The sequence below is a fragment of the Ambystoma mexicanum genome, chromosome 7q, assembly GCF_040938575.1.
Source record: "Ambystoma mexicanum isolate Mex_15411 chromosome 7q, UKY_AmexF1_1, whole genome shotgun sequence".
In the NCBI taxonomy this organism is placed as follows: Eukaryota; Metazoa; Chordata; class Amphibia; order Caudata; family Ambystomatidae; genus Ambystoma; species Ambystoma mexicanum.
This window is the reverse complement of record NC_090941.1, coordinates 240023992-240044440: the sequence shown is the minus strand read 5'-3', so window position 1 is coordinate 240044440 and position 20449 is coordinate 240023992.

Sequence of the window (20449 nt, the reverse complement as noted above, 5' to 3'; positions counted from 1 at the left end):
GAGGTGTTGTTTGGTTGTTTTTGGGGCAGTGTGGTGCTGTCTGGTTATTTTCTGGTGTTGTTAGGGACTGTGAGGTGCAGTCTGGTGTTTTTAGGGGCAGTGAGGTGCTGTCTGGTCTTTGTAGGGGTAGTGAGGTGTTGTTTGGTTGTTTTTGGGGCAGTGTGGTGCTGTCTGGTTATTTTCTGGTGTATTTAGGGACGGTGAGGTGTTGTTTGGTTGTTTTAGGGGCAGTGAGGTGCTGTCTGGTGTTGTTAGGGACAGTCGGGTGCTGTCTGGTTGTGTTCTGGTGTGTTTGGGGTGTTTGAGGGACAGTCAGGTGCTGTCTGGTGTGTTTGGGACCGTGAGGTGCTGTCTGGTCATTTTAGGGACAGTGAGGTGCTGTATGGTTGTTTTAGGGGCAGTTAGGTGCTGTCTGGTGTTGTTAGGGACAGTCAGGTGCTGTCTGGTTGTGTTCTGGTGTGTTTGGGACAGTGAGGTGCTGTTTGGTCATTTAAGGGACGGTGAGGTGGTTGGTTGTTTTAGGGGCAGTGAGGTGCTGCCTGGTGTTGGGACGGTGAGGTGCCGTCTGGTAGTTTGTATGCGCAGTGAGGTGCTGTCTGGTGTTTGTAGGATGGTTTTAGTTTTATGGAGGTGCTGTCGGGTTGTGTTCTGGTGTGTTTTGGGACAGTCAGGTGCTGTTTGGTGTTGTGACAGTGAGGTGCTGTAAGAGGATTCAATTCAGCACTACAGCTAAGTTAACGCCTAGTCTAGAATACTGAATGAAAACCCTTATTGATATATCTTTATGTCCAGTTCATGCGTTCTGGATGACTACCCCTATATAACACCCCTCTCTTGGAATCCCCCTGACCCCGCTGAGCCAAGAAGTAGTTCTGTTTTGCAAGTTTAAAAGGTTTATTTGATAATTTAAAATATATATATATCACACTTTATAATAAATTAATAATTGAATAGCACACTTAATCTGATATGATAAAGATCAACAACAGAGAATCTGGCACTAGCACACTTCTTATAATCACTAATGAGTTGACATGAAATGGATAAGGTAGCACACTGGTAAATAGGAACAAAAGTATAATGTGGTAGAGGATGCTTTATGTAAGCTCAGGTGGATGCAATATTCAATGAATGCAGTACAGAAAATACTCAATATGATTTCAACCAAACAATGTAATCACTTTTCTCTGGCAATCCCCTCCCCCCCTTGATGCAAGGCAAGGAAATGGAAGGAAAACACACAGTTCTCAGAAATGCAATCAATGTAAATCAGTTCACCCCAGCAAGCTTACACTACAGAAAACAGATAGGAGTTTTGAAAACACAGGCAAAATGCTTTGATATGTGCTAGCGATGGATGAGAAATATGCTGGAAATGCTTTTAATTCCCTTTCAGAGGTTCAGGGTGAGTGGTATCTAGTTAATATTAGTCCAGGCTCACACTAGCAATGATGCAGGGATAGTTAGCAGGTTAAACGAATTTCTGGCAAATGGAAGGCAAGCAGCAGCAGTTTTTACATGTGAAGAAATTTGCAAATCGCGGTAAAATTCGCGAATGCGTGTTCCGCGATTGCGGTAAAATTATAAGGGGTAGGAATGCGGTTCTAGGTTCGTAGGAAAGCCACGATTCTAACCTTTCAGATGAAAGTTATTGCAAGTCTCTAGCACAAACGGTTGCGGAGATATGAGCGATTTTGTGAAGGTCGTTTTTCAGATTTGAAATTTTAAAGTTCAAAAAGACAAGTGCAGCTTGCAACTAGGAAATGACAAGTGACAGCTTTACAAATGACAGGTGACAGTTAGGAGGCAGTTCTACTTAGATTAAATAGATTGAATTATATTATTTTAACTAGGAGATTGGTTCTGCACAGTTTTCTAGGTACTCACACTATATTCTTGAGTGAAATGGGCCTCGCCATGGATCTGGTCAGGTTTTAAACTCGCCTCTGGTCTATGCACTTCACAGTGATCTGGGTCAGCTCTCTCTGGTTCTCTGGTCTGGGTCTCTAGTTCTGGATAGATTGAAGTCTCTAGTTTGGCTCTCTGGAGGTTTGATGGAGGTAAAGTATGGATTTTTCCGGCAGAGCTTCCAGCGGCAGATGGATTTGAAGGTCCCTATCTGTCCTGTCTGTCTGCTTTTATGTGTTTAGAATGTGGGTGTGTTCTAGCATCACTGACCCTACCTCTCTCTCAGCTTCTAATTGGTCAAACTTCCATTTATCATTTGATTGGGGAATGAACTGTGAGTCAGAGGGATGTCATTTTATGGCTTGCAGATAGGACACTCCTCTGTCAGATTGCACACATTCTATATTTGATAATAAAAGACATATTTCACAGTTACACAGTTGCTTGAAATTACATATACATGGTGTGGCTGAATTTAGCCATGTCTCTGTCCAAATCTGCTGTTTCTAAGAGCTTGCATTCAGAAATGGCACATAATTGACTTTTTAACTGATTTTTCACTTTCTGACATTGACCCAACTTTACATACATGTGTGCAGGGAGTATGGACATTAACTGATGAAGTTTCAGATTTTTAACATGCATACATTTAGAGTAATATCCACTTTTCCGCTAAAACCCCCCTGAACACGCCACCGGGTCGAAAAACCTCTTAAAATGTGGGCAGAAAAATCACAAGAATTATGGTATCATTTATAAAATTTTCACATGTCCGCTCTATGAATGATCCATCTTTTTAAAGTTATGTTCTGGCTCCAAAGGGGTGTGGTTTCCTCTCAGCACAAGGTAGAAATACTGGTTTTTCCAGTTCTGCCAAGCCAGCTTGCTCTCACAGGCAGTGCCCCTCCCCTTTCCTCAGGAGGAAGCCACTTTTTACGACCATTTACGACTCCTGCCAATAAAACCTTTGCCTGAGTGAAGGGAGTTGCATTGTTCACTCTCCTGCAGAGCACAGGTAATTCAATTATCAGATAGATGGCATATCCTTAGTGTGAGCAGCAAAAGGGCAGCTAGGCCTGGGAACACAGCTGTGACACAAGTTTCACTCCTGATGGGGGTAGTTGCCAGGCAGAATTGGAATCTCTTTAAGCCAGTTTCAGATAAAATGTCACTTTTTGTTCCCCAGTTCCTGCATTCAAATAAAACTAAACATTTTTACATATGCAGCTAGAATGCTGATTCTAAGTGCAAAACTATGGCATTTCAACAGTTACAAAGGCATGTGACACCAAACATAGGTCACTCATTTAATCTAAACATTTTCGATTTTAGTGTCTTTAAATCCAGTGCAACTTAAACTGCTGACTCCATAGCTCAGCCAGTTTTGTTATAAGCATTGTTCTGGGCTCTTCATTTCCCAGATTTTGTAGGCACACAAAACTCCATTCTACCAAATGTCTGCTGGTGTTCAGTGAATATTTTGCACATATTGCAATGTTTGAAGTAGGCACTTTGGCTTGCCTTCAGAGAAACACAGGGTGGTTTTAAACTGCCGGCTTTTGGATAGTGGTGAGTACTGGTACTGCACCCATTTTTGGGATTTAAGAAAATGAATTCCCCACAATTCTAGGTTGCATTTGGCAATCAGCATTGCCATTCCCAATGGTTTCAGACTACTGTGCGGGTAGTCCAATGGTGGTTTTAAAGCGCTTTGAAGCTAACCGGCGCTACTGTTTTTCCTTTGGCAACCCATTTCCCTTATGGCAACCCGGCCTTTCATTCTCGCACTGGTGGGTGGCAAGTGAGGCAACCATTTTGGTGTGCGCACAAACTGCGCAGCTTTCCTGGATTTTGGCGCACATGTGGGTTTTCCGCCATCTTGAATTTTCTAAGCCCACAGCACCAAATGTTGTGGCATGATAGCTTAAACGTGGGTCAGGACACCCAACAAGCCCCCCCACGCGACTGCACTTTGAATTTGAGTCGATGGGGAGTCGCGTGCCCAAGGGTTTTGACCCACGCACCGGTCTGTCCGCATAATCTTCTTCCTACTCTGTAGATGGCACAGTTCAGCATCTTCTTCTCCATCCGGTACGGATCGATCGGTTCTCCTCGCCGGTCCTGATGGGAATATTGGGCGGTACACTGGGCCCATTGGATCTTCGTTCCCGGTCTCCGGATCGTCCTCCTTGGCCAGTCTCAAGGTCTTCTTTCTCCTAGGACGACAAAGGAAGAGCGGCAATACCTACTCATAGACGTTTTTCCACCACTGTTGAGATGGTGGGACAGCATATGCATTTCATCATGACGAAACATTACATTCTTATTTTGATAAAAAACAGTATAACTAAGAGACAGTTTCATGCAAATGACAATATTTTAGAGACTAGATGTGGTATGTTTTATGATTGGAACTGAATTAGTCTGAGACAGTACCCGCTAGGATTCCAGAGGATTCCTCCAGTTGTTGCAGAGTGTGCCTGGGATGGCAACATTTCAACTGGTTTATGTGGACCCACTTGTCTTCCCCCGCTGCCAAAGGACCTTTGGGGATGTGGATTTTGTAGGCCACAGGGGAGATTTTGTCGATGATCTCAAAGGGTCCCTTCCATGTAGGCAAAAATTTGCGCTGCTTGGCCTGGTTCCTTTGGAAGTTGTATAGATAGACCCGGTCTCCCACCTGATATTCCTTCCTGGAAGTTTTCAGGTCATAATGGGTCTTCATGCTATCAGCTGATCTTTCTAGATTCCGCTGAGCATAAGCAAAAGCATGTTGGAGGTGTTTCCTTAAATTCTCTACATACTCATGAGTAGTGGAGGCATTTATCAGTGTCTGCTCTTGGGTCCTGTAGAGCAAATGCTGAGGAAGCACCATCTTGCGCCCAGTCATCAACTCAAATGGTGACATTTTGGTTGCAGATGAAGGGTTAGATCTGATAGCCATTAGGACCAGAGGTAATCGGATATCCCAACTTGGCCCAGAATCTGCCACAAACTTCTTTAATATGCTCACAATTGTCCGGTTATATCTCTCTACTGCCCCAGAAGAAGCTGGTCTATAAGCAATATGCAGCTTTCTCTTGACCCCCAGTATCTCCCACATCTTTGTCATTACTTCACTGGTGAAGTGGCTACCTCTGTCTGACTCAATCCTTTGAGGTAGACCAAAACGGGAAAAGATGTGGTTAATCATCAAGGCAGCTGCCGTTTCTGCCTTGCAGTTTGGGGCTGGGAGACATTCCACCCACTTGGTAAACAAGCATGTCACAGTCAACATGTACTTATTCCCCCTAGCCGAGCGAATCACAGGCCCTACAAAGTCGATTTGTAAATCTGACCATGGCAGTGTCATTCCCCTCTTTTGTAAAGGCGCCCGGTGCGTGAGGGATGATGGCTGAAATTGTGCACACACAAGACACCCCTTCAAGTATTGGTCGAGGTCCTGCCCCATGTGTGGCCAGTATGCAACCTCTCTTAAGATTTCCAATGTTGTGTGAAACCCCCTATGACCGGCAGTGGCCGCATCATGGGCGTGACTTAACATCAGGCTTCGGAATGAGGTAGGAACCACCCACTGATCGTGGCCAGCTTTGGATTTCCTTACCAGCAAACCGTCTTGGATTCTGAACATTTTTGGACATTTCATCAACACTCTTAGGTCCTCTTTCCCAGTGTAATCGGTATCCGTCAGGGGAAAGTTCTCAGGGTCCTCAAGGTGCTGGTAAAATTTACCAATTATTGGATCCCCCTTCTGAGCGGTAATCAAATCAGCATCAGGGGTCTCCTTGCTCCATTGTGCAATTGAAAGGTCGTTGTGAGCATTTGTCTGGGACCTAGTGATAGCAGTGACCTGGATTTCCCCCAATAGGGACTCAATCTCAATTAGATCCCCTTGGATGGCCCCGGTTTTGGCCAGCTGATCAGCTAAGTCATTTCCAGTTTTGTCTGGTCCCTCTACTTTGGAATGACCCTTGATCTTTTTCCAATAGATGGTCATCTCATTCGAGGTGACCAAATCATCAATGTTTTGGATCAACTTCCCATGTTTCAAGGGTTTGTGGTTAGCACATAACATGCCTCTGGTTTTCCAATTAACCAGGTGCTCCACGAACCCGTTCCGTACATAATCCGAATCTGTGATTATGACCAGTTCGTGGAGTTGATGCTGGACAGCAGTGAGGATGGCCTGATGCACAGCCATCAATTCTGCCACCTGACTACTTCGGGGACCAATTTTGTATCCAGCGGAGGGTTCTGGGGACTCATTCACCCATGCATTCCCTACGCCAGCCACCAGTTCTTTCTCCCCGTTGTTGTCAACATGGTAAGAGCATCCATCCACATACACAGTGGGCATTCCCTCACACTTGTCTTCTTCAAAGACTTTGTGGGGGGAATTAAGGTATGCCTCCATGTTGTCCTTTATTTTTAGACTTTCGTCCTCGAGACAGTTTTCTCCGGCACAATCATGCAAGTCAGCCAGACCTTGCGCGAGGGGACTCTTCTTGTTTTGGCCATATCTGACCTCCACAGGAAAGCCTTGCATTGACAGAATCCAGGAAGTAATTCGGGAATTACTCACATTTCCGGCCCGGATTCTGTCACTTTGGAGATATTGCAGAGGCTGGTGTGGAGTCTCCACTATGATGTGTTCCCCCTGGATAAACGGGCGGTAATTCTTCAATGCCCACACCGTCGCCAGGAGTGCTTTCTCACAATCGTTGAATTTTTCCTCCACAGAGGATAAAGTTTTGCTCGCATAGGAGATTACTTTATTGACCTTGTCATGCTTTTGATATAATACTGCCGTCAAGCACGTATTAGAGAACCCTGTCTCCAGGAAGAACTCCTTGTTCCTGACCGGGTAAGCTAGGCAAGGCGCTTGTGAGAGGCTTCTTTTGAGTTGTTTTACTGCCTCGGCTTGTTCTGGACCCCATTCCCACTCGACCCCCCCCCTTCAGGAGATGAATCAGGGGTCTGGTGATCTCTCCGTAGCCCTCAATGAACTTTCTGCTGCAATTAGTCAGTCCAAGGAGGCTCCTTAGTTCCCGCAGAGTTGTGGGGTCTTTCAGTTTCTGAAGTGCTTCCACTTTCTTTTCCTGGGGACAGAGGCCCTGAGGAGTAATCTCATGCCCCAAGAAATTAACACGGGTTCTACACCACTGTGCTTTCTGAAAGGAAAGTTTTGCTCCGGCGGCCCTCAACTGGGTCAGAACATAACGGATCTCCGCTATGTGTTCCTCCACAGATGAACTTTTGATGAGGACATCATCTACATAAGCCAGGTTACCCCTCGCACCCAGGTCAGGCATGGCCTTATGTAGGAAAATATTGAACTCATTACCGGAGTTAAGGTATCCGAAGGGAGTCCGGGTCCATGTGTACTGCTGGCCCCCAAAGGTAAAAGCCAGTTTGTATTGGTCCTCCCTGCTGACAGGCACGGTCCAGTATCCATTGGTCAGGTCTATTGCAGTGAATACCTGTGACCCCTGAATCTGGGCCAGCCCTTGGTCAATGTAGGGCAGAGGCCATCGGGAAGTATGGACCCGTTTGTTGAGCTCCCTGAGGTCGGCGCAGAGTCTCCACTGGCCGTTTGGCTTCAATATTCCCAGCACCGGATTATTGAAGGTGCTGTGGACTGGACGGATTATTCCCCTGGACTCAAGGTTCTTAATTATTTCAGTAAGGGACTCCATGGATGCGAGAGGCAAACGATATTGCTTCACAAACACTGGAGTCATGCCAGGGTCCGTGGGGATTGTTGTTGTGTGGATGTCAGTGCGACCACAGTCATATGAGTCTACCGCAAAGAGATCTTGGAAATCCAAGAAAACTTGTTTCAACTTTTGCTTTTGTTCCAGAGTCACACAGGCATCAGCTAGGTTGACTCTCTCTTCCACCATCTGCCTGAAGCCTGGAAAGACTTCTGGTTTGGCTATTTCCGCGGCCTCCTCCAGCTGGGTGGAGAAGTCCCTGGTCAGAGTGCTGATTTGGACCGGAGGCTTCAGGTGGGAAAGGCAGCCCTCATGTACCTGGAAAATCACCTCATCCCTCCTGAAGTCACACGTCATATCTTCCTTACCATAGGGGCAGGAAGTGTACACCAGGAAGTTCCCACCATGCCGGGTGAAAATCCTGTCTGGTGTTGTATTGTCCTCACTGTCACTGTCAACACAGTCCTTGGGGATTGGTCCTAACAGTTAATTTACAAGATCAATGGAGAAATGTCGGTCATCAACCGCCATTCCAATAATGGTGCCTGCGGCTAGAGTAATACTCTTTAAGTCGCTGTTATCCACCTCTATTGGAATGGTGTCATGTTCTATGTTGACTAATGGAGTTGGGTTTACCCCCAACCCTTGCTGTTGGAGAGAAGCATTTAGATGTATGTAAGCATCAGGGTTTTTCAACTCTTGTCCCCTTTTAACTTTCACTTCCAGGGAGAATTGTCGGGTCCTTTGTGGCATGGTGACTTCCTCTTTAACCTGAATTTCAACTGCATAAGGTAGCAATTGAGCTGACCTAAATGCTTTTTCTGGATCATCAAAGCCCATGGGATTATCCACTAATCGGGACCAAGCTTTGAAGTTTATTAGGTCCAAACTAATGGCAAAGCGATTGAGAATGTCACTGCCTAAGTAAAAGGCGGCAGGGACGTCTCGCACGACCCAACAATTGTGGACTATGCTCTTGTTGCCAATGGAGATTTTGAGCATACACCTGCTTGGCAGGAGATGTTTGGAATTAGGTGCTTCCAGGTCCATTTCCCATTTGTCTATCAGTTTGAAGGTGGGAATGGCTGGATCTTTTGGGAGTTGGCGAAACATAGCTTCGCTGATGAAGCTCTTACCGTTGTTCACACACACTCGAGCGAGAACAGAGTCCTTCCCATCATTTAACTGAACAGGGATGAACAACTGCTCTCCAATTTGCTGAATATCAGCCAGGCTCTGAGCTGATTTCACATCTTTCTGGACTATAGGAGTGGGAGTTTCAGATTGTGGATTGGTATAGAATTTCAGAGTGTTTCCTTCCAGCGTGGAATACCACTTTAGACTGGAAGGAAGGTTGATTTTCAGGAATAGAGAGGACCCCCCATCACCAGTCTGTTGTCCTACTTCTATTACTGTCACGTCTGGAATTTGGTTATTCTGGAAGTGAAATTCTACTTGGTCAGATTTTTGTTCAACCATGTGGCAGGTGCCGTTTAAACTAACATGGTTGACACTCTTTTTTAATTTTATTGGTCGGCTAGTCTGGGTCCAGAGGACCTTGTTTACGCAATCTATTAGGGGTGACAACCTTCTCAGGAGGTCATTCCCTAGTAAACAAGGGGTGCCCTCTGGGGTCACAACTATGACCGGGTGTTTCAACTTATGTCGCCCAATTTTAATGTCCAAGTCTGCCGTCCCCTTGACAGGAATTTCCTTCCCGTCAAAGTTCTGGAGTTGTCCAGGAAGAGAGGTGAGAGGAATTTGGTAATTCTCTCCCCTTCCTGCATTCAGTTCGTCAAAGGCCCTTCTGGACAGAAGGGTAGCTTGAGATCCCGTGTCCACCAGTGCCGAGATTGTACCCTGCCCCTGTACTTGTACCGGGGCATAATATCTTCCCTCCTTCTCCTCAAGGGGGCACAGATAATGCACATTTTTGGACAACTGGTGGGCTAACTTTCTGGTTTTGGACATCGATAGCGAAGAGATTTGGGCAGAATTCTGTGGAGAGTCTTGGGAATCTGAAAGAAAAAGTTGGCAACTGGAGATCAGAGCCATTGTGGGTTCCCCTGGTTCCAGTTCTGGGCCGCCCCCCCCCTTTTTGGAGGCAGTCCCCAGTATGGGTTTGAACCCGGGGATTTTCTTGCTGCTGGTTCTGGGATGAGATGGTGGGCGGCGGTAGCTCAGTCTCCACATCTCCCCAGTCTGGATTTGCATTCCTAGGGACCCATTTTTCTTTGGGAGGAGTTCCCCCCTCTCTGAAGGAGAAGATCCTTTTCTCAGGATCCTCTGAGGATCCCTCTCCCTCAAATTGGAAGATCTGTACCTCCTCCTCAAACTGAGTCTGTTTGGGTCTTTTGTTTCTCCCACCCCCCCTCTGCTCCTTAGGGGGCAGACTTTCAGGGGCAAGAGATTTTGTTTCCGGTTCCTGGGTTTCCAGGGGCTGTTTACAAGTGAGGAAGGAAGCTTCCTCCAAGGCTTTACACCCCCCTTCCCTTTGTGCCTCCTCCCTGGGAACCGGTGTGTTATCGGGGTGCTGCCCCCGTCATTGTTCTGGAGCACCAGGTCCAGAGTTGGGTGCGTTCTGCGCCGGCACGCCCATCTGAGGGTTCTGCTGAGCCCTCAGTATGTGACCCAGATCCCGCGCCATGTTTTGAACCTGGCGCTCTAACTGGGAAACCCGCTCAGGCTGATACGGGGCCCTGTTTTCTCCCCTGGGCTGATCCCGGGAAGGGTAGCTGTCCCTCCTCTGGTAATACCCCGGGTTGGGAAGATTTGGGTACCCCTCCACCCTTGGCCTCCCCTCTCCCGGATTCAGTGGTCTGGGCTCAGGGAATTGGGGAAAGAAGGATGGATGGTTTTGGGGCTGAAAGTCGGGTGGATATCTGGGGAAAAAGTTCTGCCCAGGGTTTGGTAAATTTCTGCCCTCCTGTGGGAAGTTTGGAGGGAAGTTCCCTGGGTTAGGTGCTTGGCTGGATCCCCCCCCTTGGGCTGGAGGAGTCCACACATAACCCAGGATGGGTCGATTTCCCTTGTAACGGGGACTTACATAATCAGGAGAGCGAGGGACCCCATTTGTGGGGCTGCCTCCCTGGCTCCCTGTCTGTGACTGGCCCGAGGACCTTCTGGGCCTAGCATTATTAGGTGCAGGTAGGTTTTTAGGCCCCCCCATCTCCAAATCCAAAACGGGGGTGACCTTTACCTCTGCCACCTTGGCAGCAGCAGGGGTGCTGTTGGCTTTGGGGTTTTTCTGGGCATTACTTTTGCTATCTACCGGTTTCTGCACCTCATAGATCCGGGTAGCCTGTTCAATGACCCAGTCTAAAGATCTTTTCTCGTGAAAATCCCTCACGAGCTGGGTCATGATATATTTGGGCAAGGCATGGAAAAACGTATTAATAAATTCCCTGCTATCCGTGCGCACCCTTCTTGTGGTCTGTGCAAAAGCACGCTTTAACTCCTGCACAAATTCTTGTGGGGCCTGATCCTCCCCACATTGCAAATTGTAGGCTGCCTTGCGAGCCTCTTGAGGATTTCTGTGAACAGAAAAATGTTTCAAGATAGCCGCCTTATAGGTGGACCATCTTAAATGATTTTGGTCCTCCAGCCCCGCAAAGAAACTGGAGTATTCCGGGGAGAAGGTCCACTTTACATATTGAATACAGCTTTGGCTGTCCTTCAAATGGAAAGTCTCCATCATTTGTTCAAACAACTCTAAGTGCTCCCAAACAGAATACTTAGCGTTCTTATGGTAAGGCGTGATGACGCTCCTGATCGCCTTAATCTGCTTTAAGGGGTCCTTAAGCAAGGCCCTTTTTGCCTTATTGGCCTTTTTGGTTCGGGTAACCCTTGTCCATTCTTCCTCGGACTCAGAGGCACTGCTCCCAGAGGTTCCCGTCTGTTCTTCCAGGTTTTCCCGGATTCTGCGAGCCTGGGAATGGCTGGCAGAATGTGGGGACCTGGTCTCCTGTGTCCTGCGCAGTTCAGAGGAGTCTTCAGATTCCTCCTTGCTGCCAGGATTTGATGGGTACCCCCTCCACTGACCTAACTGGGCAGAGGTTTTCAGGATGCCCTTAATGGGCCTACTCTCCTGGGGTTCCCCATTGAACTGTACTGTACTTGGGTGCCCATACCCGGATGCCCACCCCTCCATTCCTGAGTGGTACTGGCCTATGAGCCCCATACTCTTAGCTGGATAGTGATCTGCCATCCCTGCGGCCCTGTGCTCATGTGCGCCAGGGGACATGGGGGTGGTAGAGTCCAGGGACTGGGGGAGATGAAGGCCCCTGGTGTTAGGGCTCCTGCGGTTATGGTCAGGAGTCTCTCTTTCCCAGCGGACCTCATCTCTATCCGCCCCTGCTCCCTGTTGCAATGCAAGAGCCTGCATTTGTGCTTTCAGTTCCTCTGTTAAGGCCTTACTCGACTCTATCAGTCTCTCCTGCATCGCTACCTGTTGTTGGAGCCTATCATTGTGTTGACAGAGGGCCTCATTTTCCCTCTGTGCTTCCTGGTTGGTCCTGGAGAACTGGGCCAGTCTTTGCTGCAGGAGGGTTACCTCCTGAGCTGTGTCCCTATTGGCCTGCTCCTTTCTTGCAAGAGCATCCTCCACCCTCCTGGTGTGCTCTAGCAAGTTCTGGTGTTCTTTTTGGAGGTCACCCAGTCCCTGGTGGGTCAGGTGATTTTCTTCCATTTTTCTTTTTAAATGGCAGACTTCCTGGCCTAAGGTATCCCTTTCCTGACTGAGAGCCTGCATCTGTGCCGCCAGGTCGTCCCTTTGCCTTTGGAAGGCACCAGCGTTCTGGCGCTCCTGATCAAACTCTGCCTGGGTATCCAGATCTTTCAGAATTAGTTTGTTGCTCTCCGCCTTCACTCTATCTAGGTGGCCTTGCAGGGTGACTACCTGCTCAGCACATACCCTGTTGAAGTCCAGTTGTTGCTCCAGCTTTTTCTGGTTTTGCAGTAGGGAGTCCAAACCTTCTTGGTATTCCTTCTGCAAGGCCAGAAATCTGGTATTCTGTTCTACCTTTTCCTGTTGCAGCACATCCATATCCTTCTTTATTTTAATGATGTGCTGCCTACTATCATCTTCTGACTCCTGGCTCCTCTGCAGCCTCTGCTCAGAAGAGTCCAGATCAGATTGGGCCTTCTGTAATGCCATCTGTTGCCTATTTGCCAGATTTTGGCTTTCAGCACATCTATCCTGCATGTCTCCCATATATAGGTACAGGTATGCTGCTATCCTGGCAATCTTATTGTGTTCCTCTTTGGCTTTAGGAGCCATATATAGTTCACTCAGGGCCACATGTAAGGGACCCTGATCTCTATATATATCTGACCCTGTTTCAGTGGCCTGTCGTGTGATGGCCTGCAACCAGGCATCCTGGCCCTGCTCAGCCCATTCACCTCTCACAAATAGTTTATGTAAGAAGTGCTCTCTGGCTATTTTCATATCTACCAAGGTCGTCATTCTAGAGATTGGTCTCTGTCCTGACTTACAGAAGTTTGTATTTTATTTTTGCAGAACAGAACTTTTCTTGGAGTGTCCCTTTTGAGGAGTGCTTTACAGCGTAATGCAGCGTGGTGATCCGACTGGATGTATGTATCCCGTCAGTTAGCACACTGTATTAAGCTGCACAAGTGGTATTCTAACCCAAACGTCCGGCCCGAGCCCCCAATTTGTAAGAGGATTCAATTCAGCACTACAGCTAAGTTAACGCCTAGTCTAGAATACTGAATGAAAACCCTTATTGATATATCTTTATGTCCAGTTCATGCGTTCTGGATGACTACCCCTATATAACACCCCTCTCTTGGAATCCCCCTGACCCACTGAGCTAGTTCTGTTTTGCAAGTTTAAAAGGTTTATTTGATAATTTAAAATATATATATATCACACTTTATAATAAATTAATAATTGAATAGCACACTTAATCTGATATGATAAAGATCAACAACAGAGAATCTGGCACTAGCACACTTCTTATAATCACTAATGAGTTGACATGAAATGGATAAGGTAGCACACTGGTAAATAGGAACAAAAGTATAATGTGGTAGAGGATGCTTTATGTAAGCTCAGGTGGATGCAATATTCAATGAATGCAGTACAGAAAATACTCAATATGATTTCAACCAAACAATGTAATCACTTTTCTCTGGCAATCCCCTCCCCCCCTTGATGCAAGGCAAGGAAATGGAAGGAAAACACACAGTTCTCAGAAATGCAATCAATGTAAATCAGTTCACCCCAGCAAGCTTACACTACAGAAAACAGATAGGAGTTTTGAAAACACAGGCAAAATGCTTTGATATGTGCTAGCGATGGATGAGAAATATGCTGGAAATGCTTTTAATTCCCTTTCAGAGGTTCAGGGTGAGTGGTATCTAGTTAATATTAGTCCAGGCTCACACTAGCAATGATGCAGGGATAGTTAGCAGGTTAAACGAATTTCTGGCAAATGGAAGGCAAGCAGCAGCAGTTTTTACATGTGAAGAAATTTGCAAATCGCGGTAAAATTCGCGAATGCGTGTTCCGCGATTGCGGTAAAACTATAAGGGGTAGGTTCGTAGGAAAGCCACGATTCTAACCTTTCAGATGAAAGTTATTGCAAGTCTCTAGCACAAACGGTTGCGGAGATATGAGCGATTTTGTGAAGGTCGTTTTTCAGATTTGAAATTTTAAAGTTCAAAAAGACAAGTGCAGCTTGCAACTAGGAAATGACAAGTGACAGCTTTACAAATGACAGGTGACAGTTAGGAGGCAGTTCTACTTAGATTAAATAGATTGAATTATATTATTTTAACTAGGAGATTGGTTCTGCACAGTTTTCTAGGTACTCACACTATATTCTTGAGTGAAATGGGCCTCGCCATGGATCTGGTCAGGTTTTAAACTTGCCTCTGGTCTCTGCACTTCACAGTGATCTGGGTCAGCTCTCTCTGGTTCTCTGGTCTGGGTCTCTAGTTCTGGATAGATTGAAGTCTCTAGTTTGGCTCTCTGGAGGTTTGATGGAGGTAAAGTATGGATTTTTCCGGCAGAGTTTCCAGCGGCAGATGGATTTGAAGGTCCCTATCTGTCCTGTCTGTCTGCTTTTATGTGTTTAGAATGTGGGTGTGTTCTAGCATCACTGACCCTACCTCTCTCTCAGCTTCTAATTGGTCAAACTTCCATTTATCATTTGATTGGGGAATGAACTGTGAGTCAGAGGGATGTCATTTTATGGCTTGCAGATAGGACACTCCTCTGTCAGATTGCACACATTCTATATTTGATAATAAAAGACATATTTCACAGTTACACAGTTGCTTGAAATTACATATACATGGTGTGGCTGAATTTAGCCATGTCTCTGTCCAAATCTGCTGTTTCTAAGAGCTTGCATTCAGAAATGGCACATAATTGACTTTTTAACTGATTTTTCACTTTCTGACATTGACCCAACTTTACATACATGTGTGCAGGGAGTATGGACATTAACTGATGAAGTTTCAGATTTTTAACATGCATACATTTAGAGTAATATCCACTTTTCCGCTAAAACCCCCCTGAACACGCCACCGGGTCGAAAAACCTCTTAAAATGTGGGCAGAAAAATCACAAGAATTATGGTATCATTTATAAAATTTTCACATGTCCGCTCTATGAATGATCCATCTTTTTAAAGTTATGTTCTGGCTCCAAAGGGGTGTGGTTTCCTCTCAGCACAAGGTAGAAATACTGGTTTTTCCAGTTCTGCCAAGCCAGCTTGCTCTCACAGGCAGTGCCCCTCCCCTTTCCTCAGGAGGAAGCCACTTTTTACGACCATTTACGACTCCTGCCAATAAAACCTTTGCCTGAGTGAAGGGAGTTGCATTGTTCACTCTCCTGCAGAGCACAGGTAATTCAATTATCAGATAGATGGCATATCCTTAGTGTGAGCAGCAAAAGGGCAGCTAGGCCTGGGAACACAGCTGTGACACAAGTTTCACTCCTGATGGGGGTAGTTGCCAGGCAGAATTGGAATCTCTTTAAGCCAGTTTCAGATAAAATGTCACTTTTTGTTCCCCAGTTCCTGCATTCAAATAAAACTAAACATTTTTACATATGCAGCTAGAATGCTGATTCTAAGTGCAAAACTATGGCATTTCAACAGTTACAAAGGCATGTGACACCAAACATAGGTCACTCATTTAATCTAAACATTTTCGATTTTAGTGTCTTTAAATCCAGTGCAACTTAAACTGCTGACTCCATAGCTCAGCCAGTTTTGTTATAAGCATTGTTCTGGGCTCTTCATTTCCCAGATTTTGTAGGCACACAAAACTCCATTCTACCAAATGTCTGCTGGTGTTCAGTGAATATTTTGCACATATTGCAATGTTTGAAATAGGCACTTTGGCTTGCCTTCAGAGAAACACAGGGTGGTTTTAAACTGCCGGCTTTTGGATAGTGGTGAGTACTGGTACTGCACCCATTTTTGGGATTTAAGAAAATGAATTCCCCACAATTCTAGGTTGCATTTGGCAATCAGCATTGCCATTCCCAATGGTTTCAGACTACTGTGCGGGTAGTCCAATAGTGGTTTTAAAGCGCTTTGAAGCTAACCGGCGCTACTGTTTTTCCTTTGGCAACCCATTTCCCTCATGGCAACCCGGCCTTTCATTCTCGCACTGGTGGGTGGCAAGTGAGGCAACCATTTTGGTGTGCGCACAAACTGCGCAGCTTTCCTGGATTTCGGCGCACATGTGGGTTTTCCGCCATCTTGAATTTTCTAAGCCCACAGCACCAAATGTTGTGGCATGATAGCTTAAACGTGGGTCAGGACACCCAACAGTGCAGTCTGGTGTTTTTAGGGGCAGTGAGGTGCTGTTTGGTCTTTGTAGGGGTAGTGAGGTGTTGTTTGGTTGTTTTTGGGGCAGTGTGGTGCTGTCTGGTGTTGTTAGGGGCGGTCTGGTGTATTTAGGGACGGTGAGGTGCTTTTCCCTGGTTATGTGTGCATGCTGACGGTGTTTTAGGGGCAGTAAGGTGCTGTCTAGTGGGCAGTTAGAGTGGGCAGTTAGGTGTTATCTAGCGGGCAGTTAGGTGCCATCTGGGTCATCTTTGGGGGCAGTGAGGTGCTGTCCAGCGGGCAGTGAGGTGCTGTCTGGGTCATTTTAGGGGGCAATGAGGTTCTGTTTGGTGTTTTTAAGGGTTGTGAGATGCTGCCTGGATTTTAAGGGGGTATTGAGATGTTTCAGTGTGGTGTTAAGGGGTAGTGAGGTGCTGCCTGGAAACTTTTTGTGGTAGTGAGGTGCTTATGTTTTGGAGGTTTTAGGAAAGGCAGAAGTGGTTTATATTCATTTTAGGGAGTGATTTTGGGGTGGCATAGGGAGGTGCTGCTGCCCAGTTGTTTAGGTATAAGAGGTGATTTCGGGGGCAGTGAGGTGCTGCTGGTATTTTAGGGACATTGAGGTGCTGTTATTGTTGTTATTCAGCTGGTTGATAGCGGAGTGTTGGTTCTTCCATGTCGTGGTTTATTCAGCGGGTTTGTAGCTGAGTGGGCTCAGGTTCTGGGGAGAGCTTGTGGTTGAGTTAGTTGTCGGTTTTCCATTTAAGATTTGGGTTAGATCTTGGGGTGTAGTGGTTTGGGCTCAGGGGGAGTAAAAAAAATGGTTTCTGAGCTATAACTTTTCTGGTAATTTACACTATGGTGGGTTTCTATAAAGGGTATAGTTTGGTGTTATTGAGGGGAGGGGTATATGTCATATTATATGTTGGTCATGATTATGGCCATAAGTGTTGTGTTGGTTGAAGAGAGGGACATATGTCATAATCTGTGCTGTGAGTGATTATGGCTATGAGTGTTGTGTTGGTTGAAGAGAGGGACATATGTCATAGTCTGTGCTGTGATTGATTATGGCTATGAGTGTTGTGATGGTGGTGATGTCACTAACATTCTAGGTGGAGTGTTGGTGTGGTGATGTCACTGGGACTCTGGTGGAATGTTGATGTATGTTTGGTGGGCAGGGTTCTACTGGTGCCAGTTGGACCTAAGCTGCTGGGCTAGATGGATGTCCCAGTGCTTTCTCTACTTAATAACTAAGAGAATAAACCTACATGTAAACTACATACCTTCTGGTCTTGGTCTTATGGAGAAGGAGTCTTAGTTTATAACACTCTGCCCCCTCTCCCACTCCAGAGTCATCCGCTAAGGCTGCATCCTCCCCATGGACTCAGAGAAAGTGCCCATGATGTGTTTCCGAGGCCCACCAACCAGTACACAAGGTTGCACACATCCTCATTCATCATGGGGGAATCCGCCTCCTTCTTAAGAATACCAATATAGGTCATGAAGCTTGACGTAGACTACAAACTAAGTCTTGAGAAGGGCAGTATAGTGAGGCATAATGCCATAACTTTGCCTCTAGAACAAGGTCTAAGCATGCAGATCAGCACAAAGACAAATGTACAAATTGTCAAGATTAAGAAATATGCAGATTCTACATACCAATTTATGATATGATATGATGCAATATTTTATTTGTATCGCGCTCATACACAAGTGTTTCAGAGTATGACGAGGCAAGGGAGGGGAACACGGGAAGACAAAACAATGATCTCACTAGGCCCAGTGACATTGAGGCGAGGGAAGGGGGGAAGTGCAAGAGAGAAGGGAGGAATGGAAAGTTCTGAGCAAGGGATAAAACAAAACAACTGAGGTGCTTCTGGAACCAGTGATGGTTCTCCTCAAGTTTCAGAGTGGCAGGGAGGCTGTTCCAGAGGGTGGCCCCAGCCGAGGGAAGAGATCTACCCCAAACTTGTTTCTTGGAGAAGAGACTGAACCTGAGAGAGTTAGTGATGGAGGAGCGAAGGGCTCGAGTGGGAAGGCATTTTGGACCCAGAGCAAAGAGTAGGAAGATTTAGAAAGAAGCTTCTGGGGAAAGGAGAGAAAGGGATGAATACCTCTGAGGAGGTGCAGCTGGTATTTTGACTTCTTAGAGTTGTCAAAGATGTGAGGAGAAAATGTGGACTCGAAGATGACCCGAGGTTCTTAGCCTCAGAGGTGGTAGCAGGAAGAGGTCCAACGGAGGCCGGCCAGAGAGTGACAGGAAAGGAGGGTGTACGTGTGCCGATGAGGAGAATCTCCATCTTACTGGCATTAAGGGAGAGATCATTGGTGGCACCCCATTCCTGGATAGCAGACAGACAGACAGAGATGGTAGAATGAGAAGATGTGGCAGAGAGAAGCCTGAAAACGAGCTGAGTGTCATCTGTGTAGCACTGGAATTTGGAGCAGAGAGCGGCAATGCAGTGGGCATGGGGTGTAAAGCTAGAACACCAACCCCTGACCATTGCAACTGCTTACCTTCCAAATTATAAGGTGACAGAGATGATCCAAATATTGGCATAGGAGCTGCAAAGAGACAGGCATAGCAATCTAATACTAAAGCGACATCTTTAGAATGGAGCTTGACCACTTCAAAGATAGGGTTAACATATCTATAACAATCAGCATGAAAGAAAGGATGGCCCTACAAATAACAAGAAGAGATACTTGCATGGCTGATATCTTGCATATTGTTAATCCCATAGAGAGAAACAAAACATTGGACTTGCACATCCTTGGTTGTGGCACACTAATTGATTAACTACTAGAGTTGCACAGACTGGTGTCATCAACCACATCATCTACCATTAAGTGCAAAAGTGTATTGGACCCCTCCCACAGGGAATATAACAATGTAGGAAAATATTTAAGCCTTAGACACAATATTTAGGTTACAAGCTATGACATCAGAAAATGATTGATGAAAAAAGCTGAACATGTATGTTTCAGGCTCTAACAAACTTATTTTGATAAAGGAGCTGCCAAAAGATGTTAGAACAGTTTGTCCGCAGCACTCACAGCCAGCAAGGTCTCCCACCCCAGGTGACTCTAGCAAGCTTGTTGATGCCTATACTTTCATGCACTTAAAAGTGTATTTTGTTTTCGTTTTGGTAGTGCTTTGTTGTGGGATGAACCTCATCCCTGGCCCTGATTGATCTGTGCCTCCAGCACACATACTGGAAAAGACTCTCCATTATCTCAGTGCATTTAAAGACATTTCAGGAGCTTCCCGCTCCATTGTCCCGCAGCCCTAGCAGTCAGCAAGGTCTCCCATCCCAGGTGACTCCAGCAAGCTTGTTTGTGCCGGCTCTTTCATGCACTTAAACTTGCATTTTGTTTTAATTTTAGTAGTGTTTTGTTGTGCAATGAACCTACTGCCTGGACCTGGTTGCTGTGTGCCTTGGTATTACAGGAGCTTCCATCTCCATTTGCCCACAGCGCTCAAAGCCATCAATGTCTCCCACCCCAGGTGACTCCAAGAAGCCTGTTTGTATCTGTGCTTTTGTGTGCTTAAACTTGCATTTTGTTTTAATTTTGGTAGTGTTTTGTTGTGGAGTGAACCTTCTCCTTGGCCCTGATTGGTTTGTAAGTCATGCACATGTGACCGTAAACAGACTCCATTATCAGAGTGCATTTAAAGATATTTCGGGAGCTTCCCACTCCATTTGCCTGCAACACTTGCAGCCACAAAGGTCTTCCACCCCACGTGTCTCCAGCAAGCTTTTGTGTGCCTATGCTTTTGTGTCCTTAAACATACATTTAGTTTTCGTTCTGGCAATTTGTTGTTGTGGAGTGAGAATTCCTCCTTGGCCTTCATTTGTCTGTGCCTTGAGCACACGTGACCGGTAGCTCCCTTATTGATCACTCTCCCAGGGCAACCTTGACCGGGCAGCCATTGAAGGGCTATAGCAAAGGGCAGCCCCATTCCAAGCCGCTCCCTTTCACTGTTTTCCCCTGTTTGCCCATGGAAGAATAACAGAGCAC